General features: G+C 40.8%; 1 non-coding gene across 1 annotated transcript; it reads left to right on the top strand.

Annotated features, from left to right (window-relative positions):
* The first annotated feature begins 12,502 nt into the window (after positions 1–12,502).
* Positions 12,503–12,574, top strand: trnae-cuc (transfer RNA glutamic acid (anticodon CUC)). Its single transcript has one exon. It is a non-coding gene; the product is annotated as a tRNA-Glu (tRNA).
* The last annotated feature ends 7,426 nt before the right edge of the window (positions 12,575–20,000 follow it).

Raw genomic sequence — 20,000 nt, 5'->3', positions numbered from 1 at the left:
CCAAATCAAATAGCTTTGAGGTCGGTAAGCACAAGCAGAATTATTCCGTACATTAGGCGCACCGGGTTATAAGGCGCGCTGTCGAGTTTTGAGGAATATATCTCTTGAGGAGTATAGCTCTGTTGGTGGAGTGGCCGTGCCAGCGACTTGAGGGTTCCAGGTTCGATCCCGGCTTCCGCCATCCTAGTCACTGCCGTTGTGTCCTTGGGCAAGACACCCCACCTGCTCCCAGTGCCACCCACACTGGTTTAAATGTAACTTAGATATTGGGTTTCACTATGTAAAAGTGCGTTGAGTCACTAGAGAAAAGCGCTATATAAATATAATCCACTTCACAATCGCTTCCAAGCTAATGACTCCTCTAATTTTTATAGTCTTTGGTATGACTCGGCCGGGGTTTGAACTTGCAACCTACCAATCTCAGGGCGGACACTCTAACCACTAGGCCACTGAGTAGGTGTAGACTGCAATATGACGGCAATATGACTCAAGTAAACAACGCCAACATTTTTCCGTATATTTCGGACTATAAGGCGCACTTAAAATTATTTCATTTTCTCAAAACTCGACAGTGCGCCTTATAACCCGGCGCGCCTAATGTACGGAATAATTCTGCTTGTGCTTACCGACCTCGAAGCTATTTGATTTGGTACATGGTGTAATGATAAGTGTGACCAGTAGATGGCGGTCACACATGAGAGATTACAGTTAAAAGTTAAAGTACCAATGATTGTTAGACACACACTAGGTGTGGCAAAATTATTCACTGCATTCGACCCATCACCCTTGATCACCCCCTGAGAGGTGAGGGGAGCAGTGAGCAGCAGCGGTGGCCGCGCCCGGGAATCATTTTTGGTGATTTAACCCCCAATTCCAACCCTTGATGCTGAGTGCCAAGCAGGAAGGTAATGGCTCCCATTTTTATAATGTTTGGTATGACTCGGGCCGGGGTTTGAACTCACAACCTACCGATCTCTAACCACTAGGCCACTAAGTAGGTGTAGACTGCAATATGACGGCAATATGACTCAAGTAAACATTTTCCCGTATTTTTCGCACGGAATAATTCTGCTTGTGCTTACCGACCCCAAAGCTATTTTATTTGGTACGTGGTATTTTTCGGCTCTTCGCCGATAACGTTAGCGCGGATGCTAACGCAACATGAGAGCGGTCCTGGCTGCTCCACCCGCATTACAAACTGGTGTGGCTTGTCCCATTCCAGTCCAAATGCTCCGTTCCAAAAAGACATGACTCAAAACGTGTTGTTATTAGTAAACAGCCAGAAGATGGTAATTTACGACCCTGGATGAAGTCTCCATGCCGACTGCCCAGAATCAGAAACGTGACAGCGCGGATCGCTAGTCACCGACGTCTACAATGTTGTGGCCGGCTTTGAGTGATTGGAAAACACCATACCACCGCAGCTGTGTTCAAATGTGTGTGTCCCTCCATTGTGGGTGGGAAACATGCTATTATGTCGTATCCCTGGCTTACACGGACAACAAAGGTATAAATCTCACCCAGACACGTATCTCAGCGGCATCTGTTCGGCCATTAAACTGAGCTTCCGTGACAGATGTGATGAATGTTGACGAGCGAATCGTCAAAAATCTCCCGACTTTTTCAAGGACCTTAAACGCAGCGTCAAATAAACACTAAATTGCCACTTGCCTCGACTCACATATCAACTTGAAGTGCCATTCCATTCCTAACCCATAGGGTTCAATATGATGTGGGTCCACCTTTTGCAGCTGTTAGAGCGCCAACTCCTCTGGGGAAGGCTGTCCACAAGGTGGCGGAGTGTGTTTATAGGAGTTTTACACCATTCTTCCAAAAGCGCATTGGTGAGGTCACACACTGATGTTGGCCGAGAATTACCTGGCTCTCAGTCTCCGTTCTAATTCATCCCAAAGGTGTTCTATCGGAGTTCGGGTCAGGACTCTGTGCAGGCCAGTCAAGTTCACCTACACCAGACTCTGTCGTGCATGTCTTTATGGACCTTGCTTTGTGCACTGGTGCACAGTCATGTTGGAAGAGCAAGGGTCCCGCTCCAAACTGTTCCAACAAAGTTGGGAGCAAACCCAACTCCCGAAAAACAACCCCACACCATAATTCCTCCTCCACCACAATGCAGTCCGAAATGTGGCGTTCACCTGGAAACCTCCAAACCCAGAGTATTCACGAGCGAGGAAATTTCACAACTGGATATGAGTAGAAATGCTATGGACGGCTAGAAGACTGAATGGCACTCCACTTTTGGTTGAACGCACTACCGGTAAATTGGAGGACACTGCAGCGACTGCAATGAGAGAACTCATCAACATTTTTTTGAAAAAAAAAAAGTTTTTTTAAAGTCCGGTCAGCGAAGAAAAAAAACATAATTTAGCCACTCCGTCTTATAAGCCGCAGGGTTCAAAGTGTAGGAAAATATTAGCGGATTATAGTCCGGAATTTTAATTATTTACAGCTAATGATAGTAACAATTAATCATAATTACAGAAAGAAACACCACTTAAGGCTTCCTTATTGTCCACTGTCTGCTCCGTCGTCCACAAAGTGCAGACATTCTCCGTGTAGGTTTTACGCTCAAAATGATTGTCCATCTTAGGTGTGTAAAGATTACCGCTATAACGGAAAAAAAACGCGATAACACTCCCGACAGTTCGCAATATTGTTTCAAATGTCTTTTAATCGTAACGCTTACACAGTACTTTATTGATACATATTATTTCCAGGCTTTTCAGGGCCAAATAAAATGAAGTGGCGGGCCACATTTGACCCTCGGGTTTGGGTGATGAACGAGGAATCCATGCGAGTAGAAACGCTATGGACGGCTAGAAGACTGAATGGCACTCCATTTTTGGTTGAACGCACTACCGGTAAATGGAAGGACACTGAGTGAGAGAACTCCTCAACATTTTTTTGAAAACTAGCGAAGAAATTTAGCCACTCCGTCTTATAAGCCGCAGGGTTCAAAGTGTAGGAAAAAAGTAGCGGCTTATAGTCCGGAATTTTAATTATTTACAGGTAATGATAGGAACAATTTATCATAATTACAGAAAGAAACACCACCTAAGGCTTCCTTATTGTCCACTGTCTGCTCCGTCGTCCACAAAGTGCAGACATTCTCCGTGTAGGTTTTACACTCAAAGTGTTTGTCCATCTTAGGTGTGTAAAGATTACCGCTATAACGGGAAAAAAAACGCGATAACACTCCCGACAGTTCACAATATTGTTTCAAATGTCTTTTTATCGTAACGCTTACACAGTACTTTATTGATACATATTATTTCCAGGCTTTCCAGGGCCAAAAAAAATGAAGTGGCAGGCCACATCTGACCCTCGGATTTGGGTGATGAACGAGGAATCCCTATGAGTAGAAACGCTATGGACGGCTAGAAGACTGAATGGCACTCCACTTTTGGTTGAACGCACTACCGGTAAATGGAAGGACACTGAGTGAGAGAATTCCTCAACATTTTTTTGATAACTAGCGAAGAAAAAAAACATAATTTAGCCACTCCGTCTTATAAGCCGCAGAGTTCAAAGTGTAGGGAAAAAGTAGCGGCTTGTAGTCCGGAATTTTAATTATTTACGGCTAATGATAGTAACAATTAATCATAATTACAGAAAGAAACACCACTTAAGGCTTCCTTATTATCCATTGTCTGCTCCGTCGTCCACAAAGTGCAGACATTCTCCGTGTAGGTTTTACACTCAAAGTGTTTGTCCATCTTAGGTGTGTAAAGATTACCGCTATAACGGGAAAAAAAACGAGATAACACTCCTGACAGTTCGCAATATTGTTTCAAATGTCTTTTTATCGTAACGCTTACACAGTACTTTATTGATACATATTATTTCCAGGCTTTTCAGGGCCAAATAAAATGAAGTGGCGGACCACATCTGGCCCCCGGATTTGGGTGATGAACGAGGAATCCATCCGAGTAGAAAGGCTATGGACGGCTAGAAGACTGAATGGCACTCCACTTTTGGTTGAACGCACTACCGGTAAATGGAAGGACTTTGAGTGAGAGAACTCATCAAAAATGTTTTGAAAACTAGCGAAGAAAAAAACATTATTTAGCCACTCCATCTTATAAGCCGCAGGGTTCAAAGTGTAGGGAAAAAGTAGCGGCTTATAGTCCGGAATTTTAATTATTTACAGCTAATCATAATACAAATTAATCCTAATTACAGAAAGAAACACCACCTAAGGCTTCCTTGTTGTCCACTGTCTGCTCCGTCGTCCACAAAGTGCAGACATTCTCCGTGTAGGTTTTACGCTCAAAATGATTGTCCATCTTAGGTGTGTAAAGATTACCGCTATAATGGGAAAAAAAACGCGATAACACTCCCGACAGTTCGCAATATTGTTTCAAATGTCTTTTAATCGTAACGCTTACACAGTACTTTATTAATACATATTATTTCCAGGCTTTCCAGGGCCAAAAAAAATGAAGTGGCGGGCCACATTTGACCCCCGGATTTGGGTGATGAACGAGGAATCCATGCGAGTAGAAACGCTATGGACGGCTGGAAGACTGAATGGCACTCCACTTTTGGTTGAACGCAGTACCGGTAAATGGAGAATTCCTCAACATTTTTTTGATAAATAGCGAAGAAAAAAAACATAATTTAGCCACTCCGTCTTATAAGCCGCAGGGTTCAAAGTGTAGGGAAAAAGTAGTGGCTTATAGTCCGGAATTTTAATTATTTATATATATATATATATATATATATATATATATATATATATATATATATATATATATATATATATATATATATATATATATATATATATATATATATATATATATATATATATATATATATATATATATATATATATATATAAAAATACTGTACTCCATCCATCCATCCATTTTCTACCGCTTGTCCCTTTCGGGGGCCCCGGTCCAGAATAAAATCCCTCGGTGTGTATTCCGACCAATTTCCACTGACCACATGGCGCACTCACCTCGACGTCAAGGCGTGATTAGCATTCACAGTATTTTGGTGTGTTAATACTGTACTCCATCCATCCATTTTATACCGCTTGTCCCTTTCGGGGTCGCGGTCCAGAAAAAAATCCCTCGGTGTGTATTCCGACCAATTTCCACTGATCACATGGCGCACTCCCCTCGACGTCGTGGCGTGATTAGCATTCACAGTATTTTGGTGTGTTAATACTGTACTCCATCAATCCATCCATTTTTCTACCGCTTGTCCCTTTTGGGGTCGCGGTCCAGAATAAAATACCCCGGTACTAGGGTGTGCATTCCGACCAATTTCCACTGACCACATGGCGCACTCCCCTTGACGTCGTGGCGTGATTAGCATTCACAGTATTTTGGTGTGTTAATACTGTACTCCATCCATCCATCCATTTTCTACCGCTTGTCCCTTTTGGGGGCCCAGGTCCAGAATAAAATACCCCGGTTTGTATTCTGACCAATTCCCACTGACCACATGTCGCACTCCCCTCGACGTCAAGGCGTGATTAGCATTCACAGTATTTTGGTGTGTTAATACTGTACTCCATCCATCCATCCATTTTCTACAGCTTGTCCCTTTCGGGGGCCCCGGTCCAGAATAAAATCCCTCTGTGTGTATTCCGACCAATTCCCACTGACCACATGGCGCACTCCCCTCGACGTTGTGGCGTGATTAGCATTTACAGTATTTTGGTGTGTTAATACTGTACTCCATCCATCCATCCATTTTTCTACCGCTTGTCCCTTTCGGGGTCGCGGTCCAGAATAAAATACCCCGGTGTGTATTCCGACCAATTCCCACTAACCACATGGCGCACTCCCCTCGACGTCAAGGCGTGATTAGCATTCACAGTATTTTGGTGTGTTAATACTGTACTCCATCCATCCATCCATTTTTCTACCGCTTGTCCCTTTCGGGGTCGCGGTCCAGAATAAAATACGGTGTGCATTCCGACCAATTTCCACTGACCACATGGCGCACTCCCCTCGACGTCGTGGCATGATTAGCATTCACAGTATTTTGGTGTGTTAATACTATACTCCATCTATCCATCCATTTTTTACCGCTTGTCCCTTTCGGGGTCGCGGTCCAGAATATAATACCCCGGTGTGTATTGTGACCAATTCCCACTGACCACATGGCGCACTCCCCTCGACGTCGTGGCTTGATTAGCATTCACAGTATTTTGGTGTGTTAATACTGTACTCCATCCATCCATCCATTTTCTACCGCTTGTCCCTTTCGGGGTCGCGGTCCAGAATAAAATACCCCGGTACTAGGGTGTGCATTGCGACCAATTTCCACTGACCACAAGGCGCACTCCCCTCGACGTCGTGGCGTGATTAGCATTCACAGTATTTTGGTGCGTTAATACTGTACTCCATCCATCCATCCATTTTCTACCGCTTGTCCCTTTCGGGGTCGCGGTCCAGAAAAAAATCCCTCGGTGTGTATTCCGACCAATTTCCACTGACCACATGGCGCACTCCCCCTCGACGTCGTGGCGTGATTAGCATTCACAGTATTTTGGTGTGTTAATACTGTACTCCATCCATCCATCCATTTTTCTACCGCTTGTCCCTTTCGGGGGCTCCGGTCCAGAATAAAATACCCCGTTACTAGGGTGGGCATTCCGACCAATTTCCACTGACCACATGGCGCACTCCCCTCGACGTCGTGGCGTGATTAGCATTCACAGTATTTTGGTGTGTTAATACTGTACTCCATCCATCCATCCATTTTCTACCGCTTGTCCCTTTCGGGGGCCCCGGTCCAGAATAAAATCCCTCGGTGTGTATTCCGACCAATTTCCACTGACCACATGGCGCACTCCCCTCGACGTCGTGGCGTGATTAGCATTCACAGTATTTTGGTGTGTTAATACTGTACTCCATCCATCCATCCATTTTCTACCGCTTGTCCCTTTCGGGGTCGCGGTCCAGAATAAAATCCCCCGGTGTGTATTTCCGACCAATTTCCACTGACCACATGGCGCACTCCCCTCGACGTCGTGGCATGATTAGCATTCACAGTATTTTGGTGTGTTAATACTATACTCCATCTATCCATCCATTTTTTACCGCTTGTCCCTTTCGGGGTCGCGGTCCAGAATATAATACCCCGGTGTGTATTGTGACCAATTCCCACTGACCACATGGCGCACTCCCCTCGACGTCGTGGCGTGATTAGCATTCACAGTATTTTGGTGTGTTAATACTGTACTCCATCCATCCATCCATTTTCTACCGCTTGTCCCTTTCGGGGTCGCGGTCCAGAATAAAATACCCCGGTACTAGGGTGTGCATTCCAACCAATTTCCACTGACCACAAGGCGCACTCCCCTCGACGTCGTGGCGTGATTAGCATTCACAGTATTTTGGTGCGTTAATACTGTACTCCATCCATCCATCCATTTTCTACCGCTTGTCCCTTTCGGGGTCGCGGTCCAGAATAAAATACCCCGGTACTAGGGTGTGCATTCCGACCAATTCCCACTGACCACATGGCGCACTCCCCTCGACGTCGTGGCGTGATTAGCATTCCTTTCAGATAAAACGAGCGCGGCTTAAAAAGGAGCCCGCTAAGCCGGCAGGAAGCGATCTGAAGAGCCGATAGGAGGCCGTGATTACCAAACGAGACCTCGGCCCTTGGTGCGTCACCTTAATCCGTCCCCCCCCCCGGCCCCCCGCTCGCGCACGGTCTCATCACTAATCACGCTCCCCCGGTTATCTTCAAGCTGGCGCTCTGCCCCCGCCGACACTGAGGTCTTATCATTTATTGATTATGTCTCTTAGATTAAAGGACGTGCTTTCATTCCCCACAAGAACGCACCCCCCCCCCCCCCCCCCCCCCGCCCCCGCTCTTTGGAGTCCATATGGAAGCGTTTGCCTGACGGATGGCTTATTTTTTGCCTCTTGACAAGGTCTGGCCGGTCACGGAGCAGTCACAGCCGCTCGCTCGGCAACACCGCTGCCAATAGCACACAACGATACTAATAATAAAGCAACATTATGTCATAAATTGTACCTTGAAATAAAATAATGGTGGTGGACATAGCAGTTTTTGATCATGTTGGTAGTGGACCAGCCTGGACACCTACCACTAACTAGCACTTCTCAGAGTTATGCGGTGCTTTTACAACGTTTTATGCAAATAAGCCTAACATATTTTTTCGAACTATAAGGCGCACTTAAAATTCATTCATTCTCTCAAAAAATCGACAGTGCGCCTTAGTAAATGGCAGTCAAACATAAGAGATTAAAGTTAAAAGTACCAATGATTGTCACACACACTCTAGGTATGTGAAATTTGTCTTCTGCATTCGACCCATCACCCTTGATCACCCCTGGAGGTGAGGGGAGCAGTGAGCAGCAGCGGTGGCCACGCCCGGGAATCATTTTTAGTGATTTAACCCCCAATTCCAACCCTGATGCTGAGTGCCGAGGTAATGGGACCCATTTTTATAGTCTTTGGTATGACTCGGCCAGGGTTTGAACTCACGACCTTCCGATCTCAGGGCGGACACTCTAACCACTAGGCCACTGAGTAGGTGTAGACTGCACTATAATGGCAATATGACTCAAGTAAACATTTTCCCGTATTTTTCGGACTATAAGGCGCACTTAAAATTATTTAATTTTCTCAAATTTTCTCAAATTTTCTTTAATTTGCGCCTTATAACCCGGTGCGCCTAATGTACGGAATGATTCTGCTTGTGCTTACCGACCTCAAAGCTATTTTATGTGGTACATGGTGTAATGACAAGTGTGGCCAGTAGATGGCAGTCAAACATAAGAGATTCAAGTTAAAAGTGAAAAGTACCAATGATTGTCACACACACACTGTAGCTAATGACAGTAACAATTAATCATAATTACAGAAAGAAACACCTTATTGTCCATTGTCTGCTCCGTCGTCCACAAAGTGCAGACATTCTCCGTGTAGGTTTTACACTCAAAGTGTTTGTCCCATCTTAGGGATGTAAATATTACCGCTATAACGGAAAAAAAAACAACGCGATAACACTGGTGACAGTTCGCAATATTGCTTCAAATGTCTTTTTATTGCAACGCTTACACATTTTGAGAAACAACCCAAGGACGTTGCTTATTTACCACAGAGGCAGTTAGCGTGCTAATCGCTAATGCTAATGTGATTGCAAGACATTTATACAGTGTGTGTATAAGTACTTTTAGAGCACATTCAACAATGTGATAATAATGATAACATTGTTGCATCTCTAAAGTCCATTTTATTCATCATACTATTTGGTTTTGTGGGTTTAAAAGTAAACAATATTATCCAAACTGAATGGAGATTTGTTGTTTTTCCTTAATGTTGATTTAATCGCCATTAACTATGGAGTCATGTTAATGTTCTGCAGACAAGCCAGGGCCTACACATGGCTGCATAACGGAGCCCACTCAAGCCTCCAAGTTAATAATACTAACTATACTAATTCCCCCCAAAAACAATTAACTAAAAGCAGTCTTTTTCTCACAATGTGTCAACTGTTTTATTAGGAATGTAGGAACGTAGGAATGTTGTAGAGACATGAAACAAAAACCTCTATGTAGGTCTCACTTAGAACTACATTTCATATATTGACAACCCCCAGCAAAAATCAACAGGAAGTTTGCAATTCCCCCTTCAAAACAAAGTTTTGTAAAAACCGGCCACATTTTTTAAAACATTATCTTCTCTGAGCGCGTTTGTCGTGTCGGCTTCAAACTAGCACAGGGGAGAGATTGAACCCTTCTGATTAAAATTTGACGAAAGGAGTTTTAATTTCTGCTCCGGTTTGGATTTTATGTGCCCGTCAAAGTCGGTCCCGCCCATCGCTGCTTGCAACTTTAATTTTTATTTATTTTTTATTATCTTTTAATTTTTGTATTTTTTCTTAATACACTGTAGCACTTTGGGGTTGTTTAATCAATGTAAAGTGCTTTTTACAAATACAATCTATTATTATTATTATTATAGTAGAAAACGCTATGGACAGCTAGACATTCGTGTATAAGTACTTTTAGAGCACATTCAACAATGTGATAATAATGATAACATTGTTGCATCTCTAAAGTCCATTTTATTCATCATACTATTTGGTTTTGTGGGTTTAAAAGTAAACAATATTATCCAAACTGAATGGAGATTTGTTGTTTTTCCTTAATGTTGATTTAATCACCAATAACTATGGAGTCATGTTAATGTTCTGCAGACAAGCCAGGGCCTACACATGGCTGCATAACAGAGCCCACTCAAGCCTCCAAGTTAATAATACTAACTATACTAATTTCCCCCCAAAAACAATTAACTAAAAGCAGTCTTTTTCTCACAATGTGTCAACTGTTTTATTAGGAATGTAGGAATGTAGGAATGTTGTAGAGACATGAAACAAAAAAATCTATGTAGGTCTCACTTAGAACTACATTTCATATATTGACAACCCCCAGCAAAAATCAACAGGAAGTTTGCAATTACCCCTTCAAAACAAAAGTTTTGTAAAAACCGGCCACCTTTTTTCAAACATTATCTCCTCTGAGCGTGTTTGTCGTGTCGGCTTCAAACTAGCACAGGGGAGAGATTGAACCCTTCTGATTAAAATTTGACGAAAGAGTTTTAATTTCTGCTCCGGTTTGGATTTTATGTGCCGTCAAAGTCGGTCACGTCCATCGCTGCTTGCAACTTTAATTTGTATTTATTTTTTATTATCTTTTAATTTTTGTATTTTTTTTTAATACACTGTAGCACTTTGGGGTTGTTTACTCAATGTAAAGTGCTTTTTACAAATACAATCTATTATTATTATTATAGTAGAAACGCTATGGACGGCTAGACATTTGTGTATAAGTACTTTTAGAGCACATTCAACAATGTGATAATTATGATAACATTGTTGCATCTCTAAAGTCCATTTTATTCATCATACTATTTGGTTTTGTGGGTTTAAAAGCAAACAATATTATCCAAACTGAATGGAGATTTGTTGTTTTTCCTTAATGTTGATTTAATCACCAATAACTATGGAGTCATGTTAATGTTCTGCAGACAAGCCAGGGCCTACACATGGCTGCATAACGGAGCCCACTCAAGCCTCCAAGTTAATAATACTAACTATACTAATTCCCCCCAAAAACAATTAACTAAAAGCAGTCTTTTTCTCACAATGTGTCAACTGTTTTATTAGGAATGTAGGAATGTAGGAATGTTGTAGAGACATGAAACAAAAACCTCTATGTAGGTCTCACTTAGAACTACATTTCATATATTGACAACCCCCAGCAAAAATCAACAGGAAGTTTGCAATTGCCCCTTCAAAACAAAAGTTTTGTAAAAACCGGTCACCTTTTTTCAAACATTATCTCCTCTGAGCGCGTTTGTCGTGTCGGCTTCAAACTAGCACAGGAGAGAGATTGAACCCTTCTGATTAAAATTTGACGAAAGAGTTTTAATTTCTGCTCCGGTTTGGATTTTATGTGCCGTCAAAGTCGGTCCCGTCCATCGCTGCTTGCAACTTTAATTTTTATTTATTTTTTATTATCTTTTAATTTTTGTATTTTTTTCTTAATACACTGTAGCACTTTGGGGTTGTTTACTTAATGTAAAGTGCTTTTTACAAATACAATCTATTATTATTATTATAGTAGAAACGCTATGGACGGCTAGACATTCGTGTATAAGTACTTTTAGAGCACATTCAACAATGTGATAATAATGATAACATTGTTGCATCTCTAAAGTCCATTTTATTCATCATACTATTTGGTTTTGTGGGTTTAAAAGTAAACAATATTATCCAAACTGAATGGAAATTTGTTGTTTTTCCTTTATGTTGATTTAATCACCAATAACTATGGAGTCATGTTAATGTTACTTTTTAATGCCAAATGCCAAATTTGTCATACAAAATTCTGACTGTTATCACAATATTGCCAATTTTTGTTGTTGTTCTTTTGAAATAGTGAACATTTTCTGCGTAAAATGATGACTTTTGTCATCATTTTGCCAAGTAAAATTCAGATTATTTTAAAAATAATGCCAACATTTTTAAGTTTTCTTGTAAAAATTGTGACTGTTGTTGGGTAGAATTTCCACTCTTTTCATAAAATGTACAACATTTTAAGCTTTTCTTGTAAAACTGCGACTGCTATTGAGTAAAATTCCAACTTTAAATCATAATATTGCACAAATGTTCAGTTTTTCTTGTAAAATGTTGACTTCCGTTGAGCGGAATGACAACTTTTATCATAATACTGCCATTTTTTTTTTACAATCGTAAAAAACATATTAGCTAATGCTAACGACGCTAGCTTGATGACAGTACAATAGCACGTACAAATATGCATGAGAACACTCCTACAGACGTTACACATGGGACGGTTCGGTAAGTATGGATTGTTTTAGTTGTATTGTAAAACTTACAAACATTGCCTTGGGTGATGAACGGAAAAATCATATGAGTATAACCTCCTCCGACCTCCGAGGACAAAGTTACGAACAGTCCCTGGTGGTCTAGTGGTTAGGATCCGGCGCTCTCACCGCCGTGGCCCGGGTTCAATTCCCGGTCAGGGAACTTAGCATTTTACTTTTTAAACAAGTTGAAAAACTTATTGGTGTGTTACAATTTAGTGGTCAATTGTACGGAATATCTACTGTACTGTGAAATCTGCTAATATAAGCTTCAATAAATCAATCAATCAAACAATGGGAGACCGGGCTTTCTGCTCCACCGCTCCCAGTCTAAGAATCCCCTCCCTGACCACCAGAGGGCACCACAGACTGTGTATGCTTTTAAAAAAGGCTTAAAAACCCTTCTTTTAAAAAAAAACCTTTTTTTTTTTAGATATATGCATACTAGTTCTATTTAGCTGTTCTAGTTTTTATTAGGGACCGCAATGTCCCTTTGGGACAGAGAACCCTATTGAAATTGTAAGGTTTTATTATTATTCTTTATTATACCGCCGCCTCTTTGAGCTGTAATTTGACCCCCTTAACATGCTTCAAAACTCACCATATTTGACACACACATCAGGACTGGCAAAAATTGCGATCTAATCAAAAAACCAAACCCTAAAACTCAAAATTGCGCTCTAGCACCCCCTAGTAAAAACACAGACGAAACTGCTTGTAACTTCCAGTAGGAATGTCGTAGAGACATGAAACAAAAACATCTAAGTAGCTCTCACTTAGACCTAGATTTCATACACTAACATCCTTCAGCAAAAATCAACAGGAAGTTGGAAATTCCCCCTTCAAAACAAAAGTTTTGTAAAAACAGTCACTTTTGCCTCTTTGAGCTATAATTTGACCCCCTTAACATGCTTCAAAACTCACCAAACTGGACAAACACATCAGGACTGGCAAAAATTGCGATCTACTAAAAAAAAAAAAAACCCAACCCCAAAACTCAAAATTGCGCTCTAGCGCCCCCTAGGAAGAAAACACAGACAAAACTGCTCCTAGGAAGAAAACAGACAAAACTGCCTGTAACTTCCAGTAGGAATGTCGTAGAGACATGAAACAAAAACATCTATGTAGGTCTCACTTAGACCTAGATTTCATACACTGACATCCTTCAGCAAAAATCAACAGGAAGTTGGAAATTCCCCCTTCAAAACAAAAGTTTTGTAAAAACAGTCACTTTTGCCTCTTTGAGCTATAATTTGACCCCCTTAACATGCTTCAAAACTCATCAAACTGGACAAACACATCAGGACTGGCAAAAATTGTGAACTAATAAAAAAAAACAACAACCCCAAAACTCAAAATTGCGCTCTAGCGCCCCCTAGGAAGAAAACACAGACAAAACTGCTCCTAGGAAGAAAACAGACAAAACTGCCTGTAACTTCCAGTAGGAATGTCGTAGAGACATGAAACAAAAACCTCTATGTAGGTCTCACTTAGAACTACATTTCATATATCGACAACCCCCATCAAAAATCAACAGGAAGTTTGCAATTCCCCCTTCAAAACAAAAGTTTTGTAAAAACCGGTCACCTTTTTTCAAACATTATCTCCTCTGAGCGCGTTTGTCGTGTCGGCTTCAAACTAGCACAGGAGAGAGATTGAACCCTTCTGATTAAAAGTTGACGAAATAGTTTTAATTACTGCTCCGGTTTTGATTTTATGTGCCGTCAAAGTCGGGCCCGTCCATCATAATTTTTTTTTTTTTTTTTTTAATACACTGTAGCACTTTGGGGGTGTTTACTCAATGTAAAGTGCTTTTTACAAATACAACCTATTATTATTATTATAGTAGAAACGCTATGGACGGCTAGACATTCGTGTATAAGTACTTTTAGAGCACATTTAACAATGTGATAATAATGATAACATTATTGCATCTCTAAAGTCCATTTTATTTGTCATACTATTTGGTTTTGTGGGTTTAAAAGTAAACAATATCATCCAAACTGAATGGAGATTTGTTGTTTTTCCTTAATGTTGATTTAATCACCAATAACCATGGAGTCATGCTAATGTTCTGCAGACAAGCCAGGGCCTACACATGGCTGCATAACGGAGCCCACTCAAGCCTCCAAGTTGTAATTCCGTGTGCCGAGAAGCCCCAATTGGCTGATTGTGGCTCGCGCTCAAAATGATGGACATTTTTGTCTCGGGGATAATTACTAATATGCCCGCCTCGTTGCCTGTATCTGGGGCTGTGATTTAAACCTCGGCTTTACTCCCCGCGGGCCCCGTGCGGTTTCGCAGCAGCCTAATCACCGAGCCACAAGCATCCCAGCCATTTTGATAGGAGCCAACGTGGGTACTGCTTCTCACATGTAACGCCGCTTTCCTGCCAGCTCTGCATGCTGTGTTTATATATAGCCGCCTGGCTTCTTTCTGCGGAGTCAGCGGAGCCGCCACGTCAAAATAGTGCGTGTTGACAAATTGAAAATGTGCAAATAAAATGGAAATAAATTCGAGGCAGTAGTAAAATGTTATGGATTGTGAATCTAATGAGCTGGGCTGCGGTTTATTTGTGCAGGGATGGAACAAATCATGAGGGAGCGTGTTTTTCTCTTTTTTTTTGGTGTGTTTTTTTTTTTTTTCTGGTGCAACATTCTCTGGGCACACTCTTGAGATAAAGACTCACCAGCATCTGGAGACATTTTCCAGATGCTGGTGCAAGAAAGGAGGATAAGTGATAATGGAAATCAAGCTCTGAGTGCCCAAAAAGACGCGATTTTGCTGGAATTATTTTCTGTACTCAGGAATATAATAGTCATGACAATGCATGATATGCTGACTTGGCTTCTGTCGGGGGAGTTGATACGGCGTGTCGTGTTTTTGCATTGAAAGACAGCAACATGCCTTACAGCAGTGGTCCCCAACCACCGGACCGATTGGTACCAGCGCGCGCAAGAAATTAAAAAAAAAAAAAAAAAAAAAAAGTTTTTTTTTTTTTTTTTTTAAATTAAATCAACATAAAAAACACAATATATACATTATATATCAATATAGATCAATACAGTCTGCAGGGATACAGTCCGTAAGCACACATGATTGTATTTCTTAATGAAAATAAATAAATAAATAAAATAAAAAATTCAAGCTACAAAAAGGTTGGGGACCCCTGCCCTACAGTACCAGACAGGACCAGGCATGGTATGCTGTCACCTCTCCAAAATACAAACCCCGAAACCAGTGAAGTTGTCACTTTGTTCAAATCATAATTAAAAGCAAAATACAATGATTTGCAAATCCTTTTCAACTTATATTCAATTGAATAGACCGCAAAGACAAGATATTTAACGTTCCAATTGGAAAACTTTGTTGTTTTTTGCAAATATTAACTCATTTGTACAAACCCCGTTTCCATATGAGTTGGGAAATTGTGTTAGATGTAAATATAAACGGAATACAATGATTTGCAAATCCTTTTCAAGCCATATTCAGTTGAATGCACTACAAAGACAACATATTTGATGTTCAAACTGATAAACTTTTTTTTTTTGTGCAAATAATCATTAACTTTATAATTTGATGCCTGCAACACGTGACAAAGAAGTTGGGAAAGGTGGCAATAAATACTGATAAGGCGAGGAATGCTCATCAAAGACTTATTTGGAACATCCCACAGGTGAACAGGCAAATTGGGAACAGGTGGGTGCCATGATTGGGTATAAAAGTAGATTCCATGAAATGCTCAGTCATTCACAAACAAGGACGGGGCGAGGGTCACCACTTTGTCAACCAATCTGTGAGCAAATTGTTGAACAGTTTAAGAAAAACCTTTCTCAACAGCTATTGCAAGGAATTTAGGGATTTCACCATCTACGCTCCGTAATATCATCAAAGGGTTCAGAGAATGTGGAGAAATCACTGCACGTAAGCAGCTAAGCCTGTGACCTTCCATCCCTCAGGCTGTACTGCATCAACAAGCGACATCAGTGTGTAAAGGATATCACCACATGGGCTCAGGAACACTTCAGAAACCCACTGTCAGTAACTACAGTTGGTCGCTACATGTGTAAGTGCAAGTTAAAACTCTACTATGCAAAGCCAAAGCCATTTATCAACAACACCCAGAAACGCCGCCGGCTTCGCTGGGCCTGAGCTCATCTAAGATGGACTGATACAAAGTGGAAAAGTGTTCTGTGGTCTGACGAGTCCACATTTCAAATTGTTTTTGGAAACTGTGGACGTCGTGTCCTCCGGACCAAAGAGGAAAAGAACCATCCGGATTGTTATAGGCGCAAAGTGTAAAAGGCAGCATGTGTGATGGTATGGGGGTGTATTAGTCCACCAGACATGGGTAACTTACACATCTGTGAAGGCACCATTAATGCTGAAAGGTACATACAGGTTTTGGAGCAACATATGTTGCCATCCAAGCAACGTTACCATGGACGCCCCTGCTTATTTCAGCAAGACAATGCCAAGCCACGTGTTACATTAGTGTGGCTTTGTAGTAAAAGAGTGCGGGTACTAGACTGGCCTGCCTGTAGTCCAGACCTGTCTCCCATTGAAAATGTGTGGCACCTAAAATAGCAGAAGGGAGACCCCCGGACTGTTGAACAACTTAAGCTGTACATCAAGCAAGAATGGGAAAGAATTCCACCTGAGAAGCTTCAAAAATGTGTCTCTTCAGTTCCCAAACCTTTACTGGGTGTTGTTGAAAGGAAAGGATAGGAATTCATGTCCTATCTAAAGCCTTTGAGCATTCTGAGGACGGCGGCGTAGCCACGACAGTGCATGATATACTGCTGCTCCGGCTTCACCCTTTCAGGGGCTCTACCATGTCAATCCGTAGCTGCACATGAAAAACAGTATGGTGTCCTACTGCATGACCATTCCTTTTTTTTTTTAATTGAATCACTCTGATAATGCTGGATTAGCCACGACAAGGCATGATATACTGCTAGTGCTTTTTCAGCTTTTCGCAACAGGAGTCAGCACATATTTTTTGTTTAGATTCAAGCCTTAAATCAGGGGTCACCAACGCGGTGCCCGCGGGCACCAGGTAGCCCGTAAGGACCAGATGAGTAGCCCGCTGGCCTGTTCTAAAAATAGCTCAAATAGCAGCACTTACCAGTGAGCTGCCTCTATTTTTTAAATTCTATTTATTTACTAGCAAGCTGGTCTCGCTTTGCCCAACATTTTTAATTCTAAGAGAGACAAAACTCAAATAGAATTTGAAAATCCAAGAAAATATTTTAAAGACTTGGTCTTCACTTGTTTGAATAAATTCATTTATTTTTTTTACTTTGCTTCTTATAACTTTCAGAAAAACAATTTTAGAGAAAAAATACAACCTTAAAAATGATTTTAGGATTTTTAAACACATTTACCTTTTTTACCTTTTAAATTCCTTCCTCTTCTTTCCTGACAATTTAAATCAATGTTCAAGTCAATTTATTTTTTTATTGTAAAGAATAATAAATACATTTTAATTTAATTCTTCATTTTAACTTCTGTTTTTTCGACGAAGAATATTTGTGAAATATTTCTTCAAATTTATTATGATTAAAATTTAAAACAATTATTCTGGCAAATCTAGAAAATCTGGAGAATCAAATTTAAATCTTATTTCAAAGTCTTTTGAATTTCTTTTAAAATTTTTGTTCTGGAAAATCTAGAAGAAATAATGATTTGTCTTTGTTAGAAATATAGCTTGGTCCAATTTGTTATATATTCTAACAAAGTGTAGATTGGATTTTAACCTATTTAAAACATGTCATCAAAATTCTAAAAATTAATCTTAATCAGGAAAAATTACTAATGATGTTCCATAAATAATTTTTTTTTTAATTTTTTCAAAAAGATTCGAATTTGCTAGTTTTTCTCTTCTTTTTTTCGGTTGAATTTTGAATTTTAAAGAGTCGAAATTGAAGATAAACTATGTTTCAAAATTTAATTGTCATTTTTTTCGTGTTTTCTCCTTTTTTAAACCGTTCAATTAAGTGTAAATATCATTAATTATTAATAATAACATAGAGTTAAAGGTAAATGGAGCAAATTGGCTATTTCTGGCAATTTATTTAAGTGTGTATCAAACTGGTAGCCCTTCACATTAATCACTACCCAAGAAGTAGCTCTTGGTTTCAAAAAGGTTGGTGACCCCTGCCTTAAATGTATCCAGGCAGGCATGCATGACAGGAAGCAACACGCACTACCACACGACCAGGCATGGTATGCTGCCAACCCTCCAGAATACATGCTTGAGTCTCCGTTGGACTTACAACTGCATCTTTTTAATGAAGTTCTAATAATAATGGTGTATACATTCATGTCATATCCGATTCCTTTTTCCTGATTTTAAAACACTTTGATGACGCTGAATTAGTCAGGACAATGCATGATATGCTGCTAGTGCTGTTTCACCTTCTCCCCATCAGGGGCCAGCACATGCTTTCTTTCCTGATTCAAGCCTCACATTTATCCAGGCATGCATGAAAGGTAACAGCATGTACTAGGACACGACCAGGCATGATATGCTGCTATAGTACTACAAACCCCGTTTCCATATGAGTTGGGAAATTGTGTTAGATGTAAATATAAACGGAATACAATGATTTGCAAATCCTTTTCAACCCATATTCAGTTGAATGCACTACAAAGACAACATATTTGAGCAAATTGTTGAACAGTTTAAGAAAACCCTTTCTCAACCAGCTATTGCAAGGAATTTAGGGATTTCACCATCTACGCTCCGTAATATCATCAAAGGGTTCAGAGAATCTGGAGAAATCACTGCAGGTAAGCAGCTAAGCCCGTGACCTTCCATCCCTCAGGCTGTACTGCATCAACAAGCGACATCAGTGTGTAAAGGATATCACCACATGGGCTCAGGAACACTTCAGAAACCCACTGTCAGTAACTACAGTTGGTCGCTACATCTGTAAGTGCAACTTAAAACTCTCCAATGCGAGGCGAAAACCGTTTATCAACAACACCCAGAAACGCCGTCGGCTTCGCTGGGCCTGAGCTCATCTAAGATGGACTGATGCAAAGTGGAAAAGTGTTCTGTGGTCTGACGAGTCCACATTTCAAATTGTTTTTGGAAACTGTGGACGTCGTGTCCTCCGGACCAAAGAGGAAAAGAACCATCCGGATTGTTCTAGGCGCAAAGTGTAAAAGCCAGCATGTGTGATGGTATGGGGGTGTATTAGTGCCCAAGACATGGGTAACTTACACATCTGTGAAGGCACCATTAATGCTGAAAGGTACATACAGCTTTTGGAGCAACATATGTTGCCATCCAAGCAACGTTACCATGGACGCCCCTGCTTATTTCAGCAAGACAATGCCAAGCCACGTGTTACATCAATGTGGCTTCATAGTAAAAGAGTGCGGGTACTAGACTGGCCTGCCTGTAGTCCAGACCTGTCTCCCATTGAAAATGTGTGAAGCCTAAAATAGCAGAAGGGAGACCCCCGGACTGTTGAACAACTTAAGCTGTACATCAAGCAAGAATGGGAAAGAATTCCACCTGAGAAGCTTCAAAAATGTGTCCTCCTCAGTTCCCAAACCTTTACTGAGTGTTGTTAAAA

This window comes from Entelurus aequoreus, linkage group LG09 (genome assembly GCF_033978785.1).
Source record: "Entelurus aequoreus isolate RoL-2023_Sb linkage group LG09, RoL_Eaeq_v1.1, whole genome shotgun sequence".
NCBI lineage: Eukaryota > Metazoa > Chordata > Actinopteri > Syngnathiformes > Syngnathidae > Entelurus > Entelurus aequoreus.
This window is presented reverse-complemented; position numbering and strand designations above follow the sequence as displayed.